The 18,815-nt window shown below is 44.9% G+C and overlaps 2 protein-coding genes across 6 annotated transcripts in view; one reads left to right on the top strand and one right to left on the bottom strand.

Annotated features, from left to right (window-relative positions):
* Positions 1–4,156, bottom strand: part of PKP4 (plakophilin 4) — a 437,166-nt gene extending 433,010 nt beyond the window's left edge. For 4 of the 5 annotated variants that reach the window (XM_089659730.1, XM_089659733.1, XM_089659734.1 and 1 more), the window contains exon 1: positions 3,980–4,156. The gene's annotated coding sequence lies outside the window, so the exon portion shown is untranslated. The remainder of the gene's footprint in view (positions 1–3,979) is intronic. The other variant, XM_089659735.1, reaches the window with a different exon arrangement.
* Positions 3,987–18,815, top strand: part of CCDC148 (coiled-coil domain containing 148) — a 309,952-nt gene continuing 295,123 nt past the window's right edge. Inside the window, exon 1 of the mRNA XM_089659739.1 lies at positions 3,987–4,421. The gene's annotated coding sequence lies outside the window, so the exon portion shown is untranslated. The remainder of the gene's footprint in view (positions 4,422–18,815) is intronic.

Raw genomic sequence — 18,815 nt, 5'->3', positions numbered from 1 at the left:
GTGTAGGGGGGCTCCTTCATACAGTTATCCTGAATGGTATATGATGTATAGTGACACCCCCCCCCCCCTTCTTCCTCATCCTACTACACTATATACGCCATACTCTCAGCACAGTTGTGTTGCTTGGTGTACTGAAAAGCATGTTGGGTGACAGATCAACTTCAAACACTCAGGACCCAGCTCAATGTATTAAAGGAGTGTACTACCAGAGGCTCTCCTCACACAGTGCACTGAGGTGTGTGTAGGATGAGAGGGGTCACCTTTAAGCACAGTATACAGAGGTGTGTGTAGGGTGAGGGGTCTTCTAGCACAGCGTATTTGGGTGTGCATTTAGGGTGAGGTGTCTCCTGCAACACAGTATACTGAGGTGTGTGTAGGATGAAGAGGGTTTTATCAAGCACAGTGCAGTAATCTGAGGTTTGTGTAGAGCAAGGGGTCTCCTTCAAGGTATGTGTAGGGTGAGGAGGTCTCCTGTGACAGGATACTGAGGAATGTGCAGAGTCAGGTGGTTTCCCTCTAGCACAGTATATACATGTGTAGAGTGAGAAGGTCTCCTTCCAGCACAGTGTACTAAAGTGTGTGTGGGGTGAGGAGGTCTCTTCCTACTGAGGTGCACTTAAGGCGATTGAGTCTTCTTCCAGCATAGCGTATTAGGGTGTGTGTGTAGGGTCTCCACCAAGTACAGTATACAGAGGTGTGTGTAGGGTGAGGGGGTCTCCTTCCAGCACAGTGTACTGAGATATTACGGTGAGGGGATGTCCTTCAAGCAGTGTATTGCGGTGTGTGTGTAGGGAAAGGGGTCTCCTTCAATGTGTGTGTAAGGTGAGGAGCCCCTTAGAACACCGTACTGAGAAATGGGTAGAGTGATGGGGTCTCCATCCAGCCCAGTATACGAAGGTGGGGGGTTAACTTTCCAACATAAAATACAGAGACAAGTCCAGTATAAGGGGTCTCCTCCTAGCAGTGTATTAGGGTGTGTGTGTGTGTGGGGTGAGGGGTCTCCATCCAGCACAGTATACGGAGGTGGTGGGTTAACCTTCCAACATAAAATACAGAGACAAGTCCAGTATAAGGGGTCTCCTCCTAGCACAGTGTATTAGGGTGTGTGTAGGGTGAGGGGTCTCCTTCCAGCACAGTATACCGAGGTGTTTGTATAGGGCAACTCTCCTCATACACTCAGTACAGGAAGGTCTATGTATAGGATGGTGGGTCCTCCTCATACACTCAGTACAGGGAGGTTCTATGTATAGGATGGTGGGTCCTCCTCATACTCAGTACAGGGAGGACTATGTATAGGATGATGGGTCCTCCTCATACACTCAGTACAGGGAGGACTATGTATAGGATGGTGGGTCCTCCTCATACACTCAGTACAGGGAGGTCTATGTATAGGATGATGGGCCCACCTCATACACTCAGTACGGGGAGGTCTATGTATAGGATGGTGGGTCCTCCTCATACACTCAGTAGAGGGAGGTCTATGTATAGGATGGGGGGTCCTCCTCCTACACTAAGTACAGGGAGGTCTATGTATAGGATGATGGGCCCACCTCATACACTCAGTACGGGGAGGTCTATGTATAGGATGATGGGCCCACCTCATACACTCAGTACGGGGAGGTCTATGTATAGGATGGTGGGTCCTCCTCATACGCTCAGTACGGGGAGGTCTATATATAGGATGATGGGTCCTCCTCATACACTCAGTACAGGGAGGACTATGTATAGGATGATGGGTCCTCCTCATACACTCAGTACAGGGAGGACTATGTATAGGATGGGGGGCCCTCCTCATACACTCAGTACAGGGAGGACTATGTATAGGATGATGGGCCCACCTCATACACTCAGTACGGGGAGGTCTATGTATAGGATGGTGGGTCCTCCTCATACACTCAGTAGAGGGAGGTCTATGTATAGGATGGGGGGTCCTCCTCCTACACTAAGTACAGGGAGGTCTATGTATAGGATGATGGGTCCTCCTCATACGCTCAGTACGGGGAGGTCTATGTATAGGATGGTGGGTCCTCCTCATACGCTCAGTACGGGGAGGTCTATATATAGGATGATGGGTCCTCCTCATACGCTCAGTACAGGGAGGACTATGTATAGGATGATGGGTCCTCCTCATACACTCAGTACAGGGAGGACTATGTATAGGATGGGGGGCCCTCCTCATACACTCAGTACAGGGAGGACTATGTATAGGATGGTGGGTCCTCCTCATACACTCAGTACAGGGAGGACTATGTATAGGATTGTGGGTCCTCCTCATACACTCAGTACAGGGAGGACTATGTATAGGATGGTGGGTCCTCCTCATACACTCAGTACAGGGAGGACTATGTATAGGATGGGGGGCCCTCATACACTCAGTACAGGGAGGTCTATGTATAGGATGGGGGGCCCTCATACACTCAGTACAGGGAGGTCTATGTATAGGATGGGGGGCCCTCATACACTCAGTACAGGGAGGTCTATGTATAGGATGGGGGGCCCTCATACACTCAGTACAGGGAGGTCTATGTATAGGATGGTGGGTCCTCCTCATACACTCAGTACAGGGAGGTCTATGTATAGGATGGTGGGTCAGTGTAGCAAGGACTGCAGGTTGGCGGTCCTCCTCATACATCAAGCATAGTGTAGTGAGGAGTGTAGGTTGGCAGTCCTCATACATACAGCAGTGTAGTGAGGAGTGTAGGTTGGCGGTCCTCCTCATACATACAGCACAGTGTAGTGAGGAGTGCAGGTTGGCGGTCCTCATACGCACAGCAGTGTAGTGAGTGTAGGTTGGCAGTCCTCCTCATCCATACAGCACAGTGTAGTGAGTGTAGGTTGGCGGTCCTCCTCATACATACAGCACAGTGTAGTGAGTGTAGGTTGGCGGTCCTCCTCATACACCCAGCACAGTGTAGTGAGTGTAGGTTGGCGGTCCTCCTCATACATACAGCACAGTGTAGTGAGTGTAGGTTGGCGGTCCTCCTCATACACCCAGCACAGTGTAGTGAGTGTAGGTTGGCGGTCCTCCTCATACATACAGCACAGTGTAGTGAGGAGTGTAGGTTGGCGGTCCTCCTCATACATACAGCACAGTGTAGTGAGTGTAGGTTGGCGGTCCTCCTCATACATACAGCACAGTGTAGTGAGGAGTGTAGGTTGGCGGTCCTCCTCATACATACAGCACAGTGTAGTGAGGAGTGTAGGTTGGCGGTCCTCCTCATACATACAGCACAGTGTAGTGAGGAGTGTAGGTTGGCGGTCCTCCTCATACATACAGCACAGTGTAGTGAGTGTAGGTTGGCGGTCCTCCTCATACATACAGCACAGTGTAGTGAGTGTAGGTTGGCGGTCCTCCTCATACATACAGCACAGTGTAGTGAGTGTAGGTTGGCGGTCCTCCTCATACATACAGCACAGTGTAGTGAGGAGTGTAGGTTGGCGGTCCTCCTCATACATACAGCACAGTGTAGTGAGGAGTGCAGGTTGGCAGTCCTCCTCCTCATACAGCACAGTGTAGTGAGGAGTGCAGGTTGGCAGTCCTCCTCCTCATACAGCACAGTGTAGCGAGGAGTGCAGGTTGGCGGTCCTCCTCATACCTCCAGTACAGTGTTGTGAGGAGTGCAGGTTAGCGGCTCTCCTCATACATCCGGCACAGCGCAGTGAGGAGTGCAGGTTGGCGGTCCTCCTCATACGCACAGCGCAGTGTAGTGAGGAGTGCAGGTTGGCGGCTCTCCTCATACCTCCAGCACAGAGCAGTGTAGTGAGGAGTGCAGGTTGGCGGTCCTCCTCATACCTCCAGCACAGAGCAGTGTAGTGAGGAGTGCAGGTTAGCGGCTCTCATACCTCCAGTGCGGTGTAGAGCGGCGGCTCTCCTCATACACAGTACTCTGAGGTCTATGTGAAGGATTGTGGGTCGTCTTCGCACTCCCAGTCCAGCACACCTCTCCCTCCCGAACTCCTCTCAGTGACAGTCTCTTACCTGCCGCGCTCAGCTCACCCCGTCCTCAGAACTCCACAGCCTCATGTGTGTCCACAGCCAGCGGCGGCCCCTCTCCCCTCCGGGACGGGCTCTTACCCCGTGTCCATGGTGCGGGAGCTGACTACCCTCTGCCGAGCACACCGAGCCAGCACCGCCGGGCTCCCAGCCTCGTGACGTCACGGCGCAGCCGCTCTCTGTCCGAGTTGCCATTGGGGGAAGCCAGCCCGCCCAGGAATCCCATTGGAAAACCCACTGGATCCGAATGAGCCAATGGGAAGCGGGCCCTTCGTTGCCCGAGTTACCGATGCTGTTGATTGGGAAGAGGCGTGTCCTTCTGTGTACATAGCGCACATTGATCCCGAGCCTATCGCGACAGATGATAATAATCGTCACTTTTCGGAATCATTCTCCCGGCAAGAAGCAGTGTGATCGTCGTGTCCCTGTAAGTGGTGATGTGGATGTGAAAATACTGATACCGGGGGGGTGGAGAGGTGACTCTGGAGGAAAGGTCCTTTAAGAAGAGAACCAGGGTGACCCCAGGGCAGGGCTTCTTATTACTGTATTCCATTTTACAATGCTTTTATATTAGAAGAGAATATAGAGTCAAAGCTGACATCTCCATTCTACAGATGCTGGCTTCCTAGCAGTCTTGATGAACGAAAGGGTCATCTGTGTCCCCATGGGGAGATTTCCCTTCACTTCCTGTTCCATACCCACAACAGGAAGTGAGAGGAAATCTCTGCAAAGTGAAGGAATCCCCACTTGTTACCAGAACTGGTGTCCCTAATTGAAACTATTTCTTCTATTATTGTACTGATGCCAACCCAAAGTTTGGGATTTTCTCTTTTTTGGTGATAATGGTAAGCAGGGCAGGGGCACAGACAGCAAGAAAAACTGACAGGGGTTCTAATCCATCTCCACTCTAAAACAAAAAAAAAATGTTTTGCTGTAAGTTATACTTTACCAGCTCTGTAAAAGAAGAAGTAAGACATCATTTGGTGGCCTGTGTCTTGAAGCATCGCCACTTCCCTGTTCTCCAGCTACTGCAGGTATTCAACCTTTTGGATGGGTTTAATACCTTATTCCCCCTGCCACATGCAATGGTTCCTCCCACTGACCTGTACATCCTATGCTGATGTAGGATGCGGTGGGAAACACCACAGCATTCAGCAGGGGAGGCAGGTAGTCACACACCTGGAAGTGTTGAATACTTGCAACAACCAGAGGGCAGTGAAACCGCATTTGTAGACATGGGCTGTCTGTATAGTTAGAATGCTTCTTTTAGGGCTGTTTCACACGACGGGGGGGAATATAAAAACAGGTGTCTGAGCTGCAGTTTTACTGCCTCCCTGACCACCCACCTAAAGTCTAAAATACAGCTAAAGGGGGCTGTTCACATGCAAATTTAACAGGGCATGACAAGTTGACATTTGGCACCACCTGTCAAACGCACCTTTTCCAGTCAATGGCACCATGCTGCAACCACGAGACAAACACAGGACTGCCGCTATTGCAACACAATACATTATGGCAAAAAAACAGGCTTTTACCTCCAGTTCACATATATGCAGCCGTGCGGGCTGCGTTTTGCACAGGCATGAGAGACCATTCATTTGAATGGACTACCGTGCCCGTGACACGCAGGGAAGAAGTCCCTGCACTTCTTTGGAAAACGCAGCCTGCATGGGAACCTTGTTTCCCAGTACGGTTGCGTTTTCCAATGTGAGCAGCATGCCATTAGAATTAACGGCACCTGCCCGCGGGTCCGCATTTCTCTGTTCTGATGGTGCAGCTGCACGGATTTTTGTGCGGATCCGCAGCGGCACCACCTGCACAGATGTGAACCAAGCGTTAGTAAGTGGCAGGATCATTTCTGGTATGCCTAACAGTGGCTGCCACAGATTACTTTTCAGAGCATGAGCTGGTGTCAACTTTACAGTGCTGGTCTGTACTTCTCCATTGAGCTGTGTTGTCTACAAAGATCAATGAAGACTAAACACATTGAAAATAATTGTTTTCTATGTGCCCTGCTCACACCGTAATGCTGCATTGAGATGGGTTGTGTTGTGCACACGTCATTACACCTCACCACGTGCTGCAGTGCATAGCCTTGAATAAAGTCATTTGGTGACATTTCGATTTTTTTGAGGGTGGTTCCGGCTTCAGTGTTCTCTTTTAAATTATTTTTAGCCAATAGTGAGCTATACTTACCTATTGTCATGGTGCTCTGGTCCGGTCACATGATTTGCTCTCAGTGGTCAGCTTCAGGGGAGAGGAGGGACAGCCAACAATGGATGACCCATAGCAAGCCTATGGGTGACATCACTCCCCAGGCAATGCAGCTGTTGTCAGTGATCTCTTCTCTCCCCTGAAGCCGGCCACTGAAAAGATCACATGACCAAACCAAAGTGCTCTAAGAATAGGTAACTATATACATCTTCCTTTTACAGGGTAGTTAGTATAGGTGTTAGAAGGGGGGTGGGGGCAATTTTAAGCTTAGTTCGTTCTAGTCTTGAATTCCGCTTTAATGTGTGTTTTTGTTTTTTCTTTAAATACCAAACATGCTATACTTACCTGCTCTGTTCAGGGATTTTCCCATAGAAGCCCTGATCCTGCTCTTCTTGGGTCTCTGTCTAGCGCTCCTGGCTCCACCCCCTCGAGCAGTGCCCCCAGAGCAAGCCACTTGCTCTGGGGTCACTGATGTGTGCTTGCTCTCAAGCCACTGCTCTATGTGTTCAAAAGACACAGAGTTGTGGCTTGTTCCCCCCACTCTCTCTTCATTAGCTCACTGGCTGTGATTGATAGCAGTGGGAGCCAATGGCTTCCAGCTGCTGTCTCAGCCAACGTGGAGGGAGAGTCCCCGTAGAGCAGAGGCTCTCATGAACAGTGCTGGATTGATTTGGGGGAGGGCTGGTGGGGAGCCGCTGCACACAGAAGGTTTTTTAACTTCATGCATAGAATGCATGAAGATAAAAAACCTTCAGCCTTTAGGCTCCATTTTTTGTAAGCTCCTAGAAGCTGTTATTAGCATTTTTTTTTGCTCCTAAAAGCTAAATAGTGTTATCCTATGTGTCCATGCACACTACTTCAGGCTATTAGCATTTTTTGAGCTTCAGCGTCCAGAAGAAAAAAAATTTATTTGTAGCATTTTTGGAGCGTTTTTCCAGTAGAAAAAAACGTTAAATGCTCCTATCAGTTTTTTTCTAGCTTCTTTTTTTTACTGTAAAAATGCTCATAAAACACTAACATTCCTAAACGCTTCTGAACTCTTTTAAAATGCTACTTTTTTTAGCTTAAAAAAAATGCTAGTGTGCATGGAGCCTTAATATCATTTAGTGTAACTTAAAAAGTAACAATTTACTATGTTATTGGAAAAATTTAGAAATATCAGTTGTTTCTAAGCAGTACCCTGATATAGGTACCTTTTGTGTGTGGAGCTCCTTCTGAAACATAGCATGGGATGAGATATAATTTTACGTCAAGTGGACACATGCTAAATGTGGAATTTTAACACTCACAGGTATTTATTACCCCTCAGAGAGATCACTGTACTCAGGGGTTATCCAGGTCTGCATCTACTATAGAATTGTGTAAAGGCTTGTTCACATTGTGTGTCTAGCTGCATTTTTCCACACTGCATGAACGCAGGCCACCACTAGGGCACATGGAAAACAATTGTTTTCTGCATTCCCCGCTTACACCACAAGACTGGTGGGATGTGCAGTGTGATGCAGTACAGAAAGCCTCAGCAAGTCTGGATGGCACGCATGTCACCGCAGAGCAGCACAACACACAACGCTGCTGTGCAGTAACGTGAATGAAGTGCCACTTCAGTTAAAAAAGAAAAAAAAAATGAAGTAGTGATTCGCCGAAGCATGCATTGCACCACTCCCTACTGCAGACAACACTGACCCTAGCCTACATGGTAAAACGCAGCTACATGTAACAGGTTGCTAAACATCCACCCCCCAGCTCCTGAGCCCCCGCCCCCATCCCTTGACACCATGCAGGGGTTCCTTTCCCCCACAGCTGCTGTCACTTTTAAAATCAGCTTGGCTGTGCGGGCCTTCACCCATATAGGCTCATCATTTATTCACAGAGATCTGTGACTGAATAAACTACAAGTCCTATGTGACACTGCAGTAGATGGATTTGTAATTATCAATGAAACACAAGTGTGGTAATCAACATACAGTACTTGCAGTCCATTGACACTCCCTCCAGCTCTCCAACTGTAAGCCCATACAGAGGTATGGGCAGGGAGCTGGAGGAAAAGTTGTCAGGAGCCTGACGTTTCACCTGCAATCCACTGATCACAGGTGCTATGCTTTGCAGGCTTCTGTGTAAAGAAATCTTAAATGCATGCTTTTTTTCACAAAATAAGTGCATTTTTTTATTATTTTCTTAAAGCTCCATATACACTGACTTAAAAATCGCTGCTTCTGCAGGAGTTTTGTGATTTGCCTGTAGAAGCAGCTCAGTGTTATCCTATGTGTCCATGCACACTAGGACATATAGAAGTATATTTTAAGCAGCTGCCCTCCTCCCTATAGCAGAAGTACTACTACTGGGCAGCAGGGCTGAGAAAAATCACGTATATATATACGTGATTTGTATATCCGGGTAGGGGTGCGCACACGCCCTACCCGCACCACTATTGGCTCCTGGGGATGTTAATCACTGGGTCCCAGCCGCTAGTTCCCAGCCGGGACTCGGTGATTGTCGGTAGGGCTGAGAAGGGAGAGGCTTGTGTGTAAACAACACAGATCTCTCTCCTGTCAGCATGGACATGCTGCTTTGTATCTCTCTGCACAGCAAAGAAATACACAGCAGCAAGTCTCCCTAGTAAAACACAACAAAGCGCACAATGTAAAACACACACAGCACACAGTTAACCCTTTGATCGCCCCAGATGTTAACCCTTTCCTGCCCAGTGTCATTAGCACAATGTCAGTGCTTTTTATTAGCACTGATCACTGTATTAGTGTCACTAGGGATTTCGGTGGCCATTAGTCAGTTCCCCCCCAGTGTCAGAATGCCCACTGCAGTCCCGCTATAAGTCGCTGATCGCCGCCATTACTAGTATAAAAAAAAATTCCAATTTATATACCACCATTTGTAGACGTTATAGTTTTCACGTAAACCAATTAATCTACACTTATTTGGATTTTGTTTTAGCAAAGACATGTAGCAGAATACATTTTGACCTAAATTTATGAAGAAATTAGATTTTTAAAATCTTTCTATTGGATATGTTTTATAGCAAAAAGTCAAAAATATTGTTTTTTTTTTTCAAAATTGTTGGTCTTTTTTTGTTTATAGCGCAAAAAATAAAAAATGCAAGGTGATCAAATACCAGCAAAAGAAATCTCTATTTGTGGGGAAAAAAAGGACATACATTTCATTTATGTACAGCATTGCATGACCGCGCAATTGTTAGTTAAAAAAACACAGCTCCGTATTGCAAAAAATGGCCTGGTCAATAGGCAGGAAAAAAACCCTTCTGGTCTGCATTTTTGATTGGCGCTTACTGGCACAAAAAAGCTAAACTCGCCTGAACTGTATACAAAAGCGCTCTATATCCACGTTTTTGTTTCTGCCAAGGGAAATGGCGTTTTGTTTAAGCCCAGTGTGCATGGAGCCTTTAATAATGCCTGTGCAGTTCTTATCTGTGTTCACAATTGTCTGATTTAGATCAGCCCCTGCTGCAGCCTCTCACCCTGTGACTTGCTACAAAGCTTCAATGTTGCAGCCTGATCAGTGGGAGAGGAGATTGAGGAAATGCTTCCTCCTGCCCAGACTGGTGACATCATCTCAGCCTATGCAAAGTCACTGGACTGAAATTGAAGGATGTCTTTTTTAATGATACAAAGTAGAATTTTGATTAAACATTATATTGATTGTAGCATGTCTTGTAAAGTTACTAAAAGGTCCACTTTTACTTAATATTACACTATTGGTTTCAGGTTTTCCACCTCAGGAGGATTAATTCACACCAGCAGCCACATTATACCAAGGCTGCTGGTATGCTCTTTTTTATTTTTCAATTTTATTGAAATGTCAAACGGTGACTTTTTTTTCACATTTATTCATGGCAGCGGGCTGTGATATGTTGTACTGTGCAAATAATGCTGCACTTTGCCATTAGGGTAGATGATGGTGTCAGTGTGGCAGAAGATGGTGTCAGTATGGCGGAGATTGGTGTCAGTAGGGCAGTGGATGGTATCAGTAGGTTTTTTTATTTTTATTACTTTATTTTTATGATTATTTTTTTTCCCCACAATATTATTTTTAATATATTTTTTTACAGTTGGTGAAATATCAGGGGTCTAAATAGACCCCTGATGTCTCACATTTGAGACAGAGAAAAAGACTGAGGACAGAGATTGTCCAGGCCCTTTCTCTGCAGACTCCACTGTACTGGACAATGAATGAATGGGAAATGCTCTGTGCTGAGCAGCTTCCTGTTCATTCACAAACTGAAGACTAGTAAACACAGTTTACTAGGCTTCATGTATGAATGAACACGGTGAGTGATCAGTACCTGGCAGGGGTAATCTGCACCGCACAGGGTGATTAGGTGCGCATGCCTAGGGCTGCACTGATAAAAGTAGTGCATGTTCCACTCTTTTCAGCACAGTGGTGTGAATGGAACTCATAGGACTCAAGGCAAATTGCTTTGCCTATGCGTTAGGACTGTGTTGGGCAAGACTGCCCAGCACAGTCCATCATGCATGGTGTGATCAGGCCCTTAGCCAATATTTGAAAACAGTGTACCAGGGGCGGACTGACCATTTGGAAACTCGGGCACTGCCCGAGGGCCCGGGGTCAGTAGGGGGCCCCGTGAGATGCCCCTGGTACCTTTTTTCATAGGCTTTTTTGATTTTAGGCAAGGACACAGGGGCCCCATGATCCCCTATTGCACAGGGTCCCCATGAGTTGTCAGTCCGCCCCTGCAGTGTACTTTGACATTTAAAGGCATGTTCATTGCTGAATTGGTGTAGACTGGTGTCCATTGTGTAGAGGTGGTACAATGGCTGTTACAACACATCACACTGTTTACTTTTTTTCTTTAAACTTTATTGAAGTTGAGAACAATATGACACTTCATTCAACTCTATGCAGTGAAGTGCATTGCACCACACTGTGATGCAGTGACATATTGTGAGGTAGATTGCTCTGTATAAGAATGCAGTATGTCTGCATTTTTACACAAAGCACCATAACCTACATCAACATAGCACTATGAACACGACAGTTTTTTCTGTGACATAATGTTGAGGTTGCATTGATCTATGTACTGTAGATAAATGCAGTTCAAGTGATATGGTGTGATAGAGCTTCTAGCAGCTAAACAGATATGACAAAGCCAGGGGCCTAAAGTGCTTTGTTCTTTGTTTTTTGCAACAAGACATGCGTGGCACCAGTGGTGTACATATTTCTGGCAAATGGGCAAATGAAGCTTTATGTGGCAGAAGATTAACGCTCTCTCAGTTTGTCTTGACTGGCACACCATGTCACAGACGTGGCACCATCTGTGTTTTAGTTGGACTTGGAAATGCTAAAGCCTTTTAATATTAATCTGGCCAGTGGAAGAATAGACCATCATCCGGATCAAAGCTTTCTGGCTTTCATTTAAACAAATAAAATAAACACAGGGATTGATTTAAAAAAACTGAATAATAAGCAAATTTGGCATTGAGTCTGTCTGTTACAAAGTGATTGGAAATAATTTAGTGTTCACATGTAAAAACTGGTATAGAGAGAAGAATTGGCATTTCTGATGGTGTCCAATCCAATCCCTGCTGTCACTTTCTCAGTGCAGATTAAAAAGTGAGCATGTGATTGATTGGTATGTGACACCCCATTGTTATACAAGGATGTGACACAACCTCTTTATGTGGGTATATTGGGGCATACACTGATCACCTATAACATTATGATGACTCACATAATATAGAGTAGGTCCCCCTTTTGATGCCAAAACAGCTCCTTTTGCTGTAAAAACAATCCTGGCCTTTTTGTGTTTTGATAAAAATAAAGGAAAAAAAAACATTCCTGACTTATCATGGCATGGATACCACTAGAGCTCTAAAGGTATGCTGTTGTATGTGGCACCAAGCTGTCAGTAGCAGATCTTTTAAATCCTGTAAGGTGGGACCTCCATGGATCGCACTTATTTTTCCAGCACAACCCTCGATGGGATGCTCAATGGATTGAGATCTGGAGAATTTGTAGTCCAAGTCAACACCTAAAATTTATTGTTGTGTTTCTCAGACCATTCTTGAACCATTTTGTAGTGTGGCAGGTTGCATAATCCTACTGATGGAGCCACTGCCATTAAGGAATACCATTTCCATGAAGGGTCAGCAACAATGTTCAGGTATGTGTTATGTGTCAAAGTAACTTCCACATGAATGGCAGGACCCAAGGTTTCCCAGCAGAACATTGCCTAAAGTATCACATTACCTCTACCAGCTTGTCTTCTTCCCATGCTGCATCCTGGTATCATCTCTTCCCCATGTAAGAGATACACACACACACACACACACACACACACACACACACGGTTTAAAAGAGAGTGTGATTCATTAGACCAGGACACCTTCTACTATTGCTCAGTTGTCCAGTTCTGATGCTCACGTACCCATGTTAGGCGCTGTTGGCTGTGTACATGGGTCAGTGTGGGCAACCTGAGCGGTCTGTGGCTACACAACTCCATACACAGCAAACTGCTATACCCATTTTTTGGCTATCTTAGCCTCATCTTCAGGGACAACATGTTTACTTTCTATCTATTATATCCCATCCACATTCAGATGCTATTCTAGCATGATAATCAATGATCATTACCTATCAGTGATCCTAAAGGGATATTAAAGGCAGATTTAAAAAATAAAAAAATAACAAACATGTTGTACTTACCTGTTCTGTGCAGTGGTTTTGCACAGAGCAGCCCGGATCCCTCTTTTCTCGGGCCCCCTGTTGGCACTTCTGGTCCCTGCCTCCTACCAAGTGCCCCCATAGCAAACTCGCTCCCAAGCCATTGTGTGTCCATTCAGTGAGGAGAAAGAGTCCCCGGAGAGTCGCTGCTCTCATGCACATTGCTGGATTGAGAGAGGGCTCAGGTAAGTATTTGGGGGCATAGTGGGAGCTGCTGGACACAGAAGGTTTTTTACCTTCTTGCATAGAATGTATGAAGGTAAAAAATATTGAGTCTTTACAACCACTTTATTTCTGATCAGTGTATAATGTAACATGTTGCCATATTTCGATGCCCAGGAGCCACAGGCCTTGATTAAAGATGTCTGTACAAGAAAATGACAGGGTAAGGCTGAACGCGAGTATGCACAGCTCCAGGCATAAACATGCATATGTGTACAGGTATACAGACTGTCTGCATCCAGGAGCATACATCCGTGTACAATATGTACACATGAATACACTCAAACCTGTGTATACCTGCATACCTTCATATCCAGTATATAAATTATATAGACGTCTACATGTCAGCTGTGGCTCCTGGGTACCAAAATATGACTGTATTTCGTGTCACCAGGCTAGCTATACTGTTTTGTATGGTTGTACAAATTCCACGACTAGAGCGACAGAAATACAAATGCTTTTGTCAGTAAAACCGTTCCTACATATGTATTTCTGTGTATTTATTTGTTTGCCTAGAGTTCAGCCTAATATTCAGCAACAATATCAATGCCTTATACAGCCGCTAAAAAAGCAAACAAACAAAAAAAAAGAGTGGCTAAAATCTACAAAATTGTTATGCAGTGCAGTCCTAATATATTTTCAATGTATTCATTAATTCCTTACTCTAACAAGATCAACAAAATGGAAATCAGCTTTTTCAGAATATATCGTAAGTGCATTTAGTTTATCATAGACAGACTCTAACTAGGTGGAACCATGACAGGAGGGTGTTCACATACAGTACATGGAACAGCAAGGGGTCATCAAATCAGATGCAGCAGCTCCCTTCTATGAGTGCTGAATACAAATTATAATCCAATTACTAGAAGTGGGAAGCTGCATTTGTATTTTTTTTTTTTGATACTAAAAAAAAGAGTTTAGCTTAAGGAAATGGGAATATATATACACTGCGCAAAAAAATTAAAGGAACACTTTTTAATCAGACTATAGCATCAAGTCAGTTAAACTCCTGGGATATTGATCTGGTCAGTTAAATAGCTGAGGGGGTTGTTAATCAGTTTCAGCTGCTTTGGTGTTAATGAAATGAACAACAGGTGCACTAGATGGGCAACAATGAGATGACCCCCAAGACAGGAATGGTTTTACAGGTGGACGCCACTGACAGTTTTTCCCTACTCATCTTTTCTGACTGTTTTTCACTAGTTTTGCATTTGTCTAGGGTCAGTGTCACTGCTGGTAGCATGAGGCGATACCTGGACCCTACAGAGGTGGCATAGGCAGTCTAACTCTCCCTGGATGGCACATCAATACATGCCACTGTCAGATGGTTTGCTGTGTCTCCCAGCACAGTCTTAAGAGCATGGAGCAGATTCCAGAAGTCAGGCCGTTACTCTAGGGGAGCTGGACAGTGCTGTAGAAGGTCCTTAAGCCATCAGCAGGACTGATATCTGCTCCTTTGTGCAAGGAGGAACAGGATGAGCACTGCCAGAGCCCTACAAAATGACCTCCAGCAGACCACTGGTGTGAATGTCTCTGACCAAACAATCAGAAACAGAATTCATGAGGGTAGCCTGAGTGCCCAATGTCCTCTAGTGGGCCCTGTGCTCACTGCCCAACACCATAGAGCTCGATTGGCATTTGCCATTGAACACCAGAATTGCCAGGTCCGCCACTGGCACCCTGTGCTTTTCATAGATGAGGGCAGGTTCACCATGGGCACATGTGGCAAATGTGAAAAGGTCTGGAGAAGCCGTGGAGAATGTTATGCTGCCTGTAACATTGTTCAGCATAACCATTTTGGTGGTGGGTCAGTGATGGTCTGGGGAGACATATCCATGGAGGGATGCACAGACCTCTACAGGTTAGACAATGGCACCCTGACTGCCATTAGGTATCGGGATGAAATCCGTGGACCCATTGTCAGACGCTACACTGGTGCAGTGGGTCCTGGGTCCCTCCTGGTGCACAACAATGCTCAGGTGGTGAGAGTATGCAGGCAGTTCCTGGAGGATGAAGGAATTGATACCATTGAAAGGCCCCCACGCTTGCTTGACCTAAATCCATTAGAACACCTCTGGTATATCATGTTTTGGTCCATCTGCTGACGCTGCCAGGTTGCACTTCAGATTGTCCAGGAGCTCAGTGATGCCCTGGTCCAGATCTGGGAGGAAATACTCCAGGACACCTTCCATCATCTCATTAGGAGCATGCCGCGACATTGTCAGGCATGAATGCAAGCACGTGGTGGCCATTTTGAGTTGCTGCAATGAAATTTCAGCAAAATGGACTAGCCTGCTGCATAATGTTTTCACTTTGCTTTTTGAGGTGTCTTTGAATTCAATCCTTTGTAGGTTCATAATTTTCATTTCCATCAAAGGATGGGGCATCCTTACATTCCTAACACATTACCCAGTCCATATCAGAACAGATATCCAGCATGAGATTTTTCCTTATTGAGATCTGATTTGTTTTCAAAGTGTTCCTTTTATTTTTATTGAGCAGTATGTGTGTGTGTGTGTCTATCTCTTTCTCTCTCTCTATATATATATATATATATATATATATATATATATATATATATATATATATATATATAAGATTGGCAAAAGTATTGGGACGTCTGCCTTTACACGAACCACTTTATTGGCATCCCAGTCTTAGTCTGTAGGGTTCAATATTGAGTTGGCCCGCCCTTTGCAGATACAACAGCTTCAACTCTTCTGGGAAGGCTGTCTACAAGATTTAGGAGTGTGTCTATGGGAATGTTTGACCATTCTTCCAGAAGCGCATTTGTCAGGTCAGGCACAGATGTCAGACAAGAAGGTCTGGCTCACAGTCTCTGCTCTAATTCATCCCAAAGGTGTTCTGTTGGGTTGAGGTCAGGACTCTGCAGGCCAGTCAAGTTCCTCCACCCCAAACTCACTCATCCATGTCTTTATGGACCTTGCTTTGTGCACTGGTGCGCAGTCATGTTGGAACAGGAAGGGGCCATCCCCAAACTGTTTCCACGAAGTTGGGAGCATGAAATTGTCCAAAATGTCTTGGTATGCTGACACCTTAAGATTTCCCTTCACTGGAACTAAGGGGCCAAGCCCAACCCCCGAAAAACAACCCTATACCATAATCCCCCCTCCCCCAAACTTTACACTTGGCACAATGCAGTCAGCCAAGTACCGTTCTCCTGGCAACCTCCAATCCCAGACACATCAATTGAATTGCCTGACAGAGAAGCGTGATTAGTCACTACAGAGAACATGTCTCCACTGCTCTAGAGTCCAGTGGCAGCGTGCTTTACACCACTGCAGCCAACGCTTTGCATTGCACTTGGTGATGTAAGGCTTGGATGCAGCTGCTTGGCCATGGAAACCCATTCCATGAAGCTCTCTACATACTGTTGTTGTGCTAATCTGAAGGCCAAGCTAAGTTTGGAAGTCTTTAGCCATTGAGTCTGCAGATAGTTGGCGATTTCTGCACACTGTGCGCTTCAGAATGCGCTGACCCCGCTCTGTCATTTTACGTGGCCTACCACTTCATGGCTGAGTTGCTGTTCTTCCCAGTTGCTTCCACTTTGTTACAATACCAATAACAGATGACCGTGGAATATTATAGCAAGGAAATGTCATGGATGGACTTATTGCACAGGTGGCAACCTATCGCGGTACCACTCTTGAATTGACTGAGCTCCTGAGAGCGACCCATTCTTTCACAAATGTTTGTAGAAGCAGTCTGCATGCCTTGGTGTTTGATTTTATACACCTGTGGCCAAGGAGGTGATTGGAACACCTGAATCCAATGATTTGGAAGGGTTTTCCCAATACTTTTGGCAATATAGTGTGTGCGTGTAAAATAGGCAATAGGTTACCTGTATGTAAATTATTTTATCAATTCATGATGAATGACATTATCCTCTCCGCCATTCAGAGAATGTGTGTGTGAATGGAGGAGAGGACAGGAGGGACTCCCTCAATGTTATACCCAAGGCAGTTAACCCATGCAGCACCAGATGTTCAGTGCTATACCCATCATCATTAGAGGAAACGTTTCTACAGTAAGGAACCTACAGCACGATATGGGACGTACTTCATTACAGGTAAGTAATATGACTGAAGCTGTACCTCCCAAAAAAATAAACTAAGCTTCAGCTTTGGTGTGTATGTAAAACCTAAGATTTACCTTCTCTCATTTGCTCCCTTTTGTTCTGTTAAACATACAATTCAAAAAATGTTGTGATATCTGTTTATTATATGCAAAAATACTTGATACTTGAACCTGCCAAAAATTCAGTACTTTACTGTATCTTGTCTACTCTGTAGTCTTAACTCAAACATTGTTATTAGCCCTGTATAGTACACCTCTGTGGATAACAGAGCACCTTCTCCCTGTGTTATAAATATAAGGAGAGGGAAAGTTGTTCTGTAGTTCCAGTGTGACAACACTGAAACATAAATACATTGTAGTGAGGAAGCATTGTCACACTAGTACAGAAATTGTGCTACTGGCACAATCACCAGGTGAAAGTAAAGTAAAAGAAGCCTAAAATTAGAAAACAAATCAACTAAAGACAGATAAATTAAAATAGATTACATATTTAAATACAAATAAGGGTTTAATACATACAGAAATTCTCACCCAATAAACCTTAGTGGCTGTCTTCCGGTGCTATGGGGGTTTATATAGCTGCTGGACCTGTCATAGCTACTATGTTATACTAAGCTATAGTGCTGCACCTTTTTCTACATTTCTATCTTCAGGAGTGCCCACTCTGCTCGCCCTTTCTTTATGAATGGAGGATAGGCAAAATTAAACATCCACCTCCTCCATTCCTAGGGTACTTCTTTACAGTTATAGTACAGCTTCTATGAATGAAGGAGGATGGCAGCATAATTAGCACTCTTATTAAGTGCCTATGACAGATCCAGCAGCTGTATCTACCCCTGCAGTAGTGGAAGCAGCAGAAGATTACCACTGTGTGGGTATTGGGAGGACCTCTGATTGAATAAGTACCATCCCTTGTACTCATTTAAGAAAAATAAATAAATAACTAAACCTGGGCTTTAAAAATTTGTTAGTCAAATGATCTCTTTAAACACCAACATCAAGAACATGCCAGATAAAATATGACATACATACAGTAGTAACCCAAGACTGCCATGTATATTCAATATTCATGGATTTTCTTTGTACAACATAAAAATAAAGTCAGGAAAGTGACATAAATGTGGACTTCAAGGATAAAAACACAAAATAATTGTACTATTGCACCTTTTATTAAGTAATACATTCTTAAAGCGTTTTTTAAAAAAAGAATTGTTTGAACCTTTTGCGTCACTATTACCTTTCTTGATTCATCTACTACCCATCAGTTTCAGACTTTATAAATACTGCTTTAACCTTTTGAGTTGCTCTGTTTCCAGAAAAAGTCCTTGTAGTTACTCAAGGCTTATACACATGCTAAACTTCCAGAATAGCTGTAGTTCAAGTTGTTTTAATTTGGAGTGCCAAGTGTAGAATTAAGAACCCAAGTTTCCAGGATAGATGGATTGCCAGTCTGAAAGAAGGAGATCCTGAGGATCTTTGTATTCAGGTTACCAGAGCTGCAAAAGCACCAAGCAAAAACTCAATGTTCCTGTTTTGTAGATTATGCACAAGGACAGGACATTATGTTTTTAGT

The sequence above is a fragment of the Staurois parvus genome, unplaced genomic scaffold (genome assembly GCF_062004578.1).
Source record: "Staurois parvus isolate SC_StPar_1 unplaced genomic scaffold, SC_StPar_1.0 ptg000031l, whole genome shotgun sequence".
In the NCBI taxonomy this organism is placed as follows: Eukaryota; Metazoa; Chordata; class Amphibia; order Anura; family Ranidae; genus Staurois; species Staurois parvus.
This window is presented reverse-complemented; position numbering and strand designations above follow the sequence as displayed.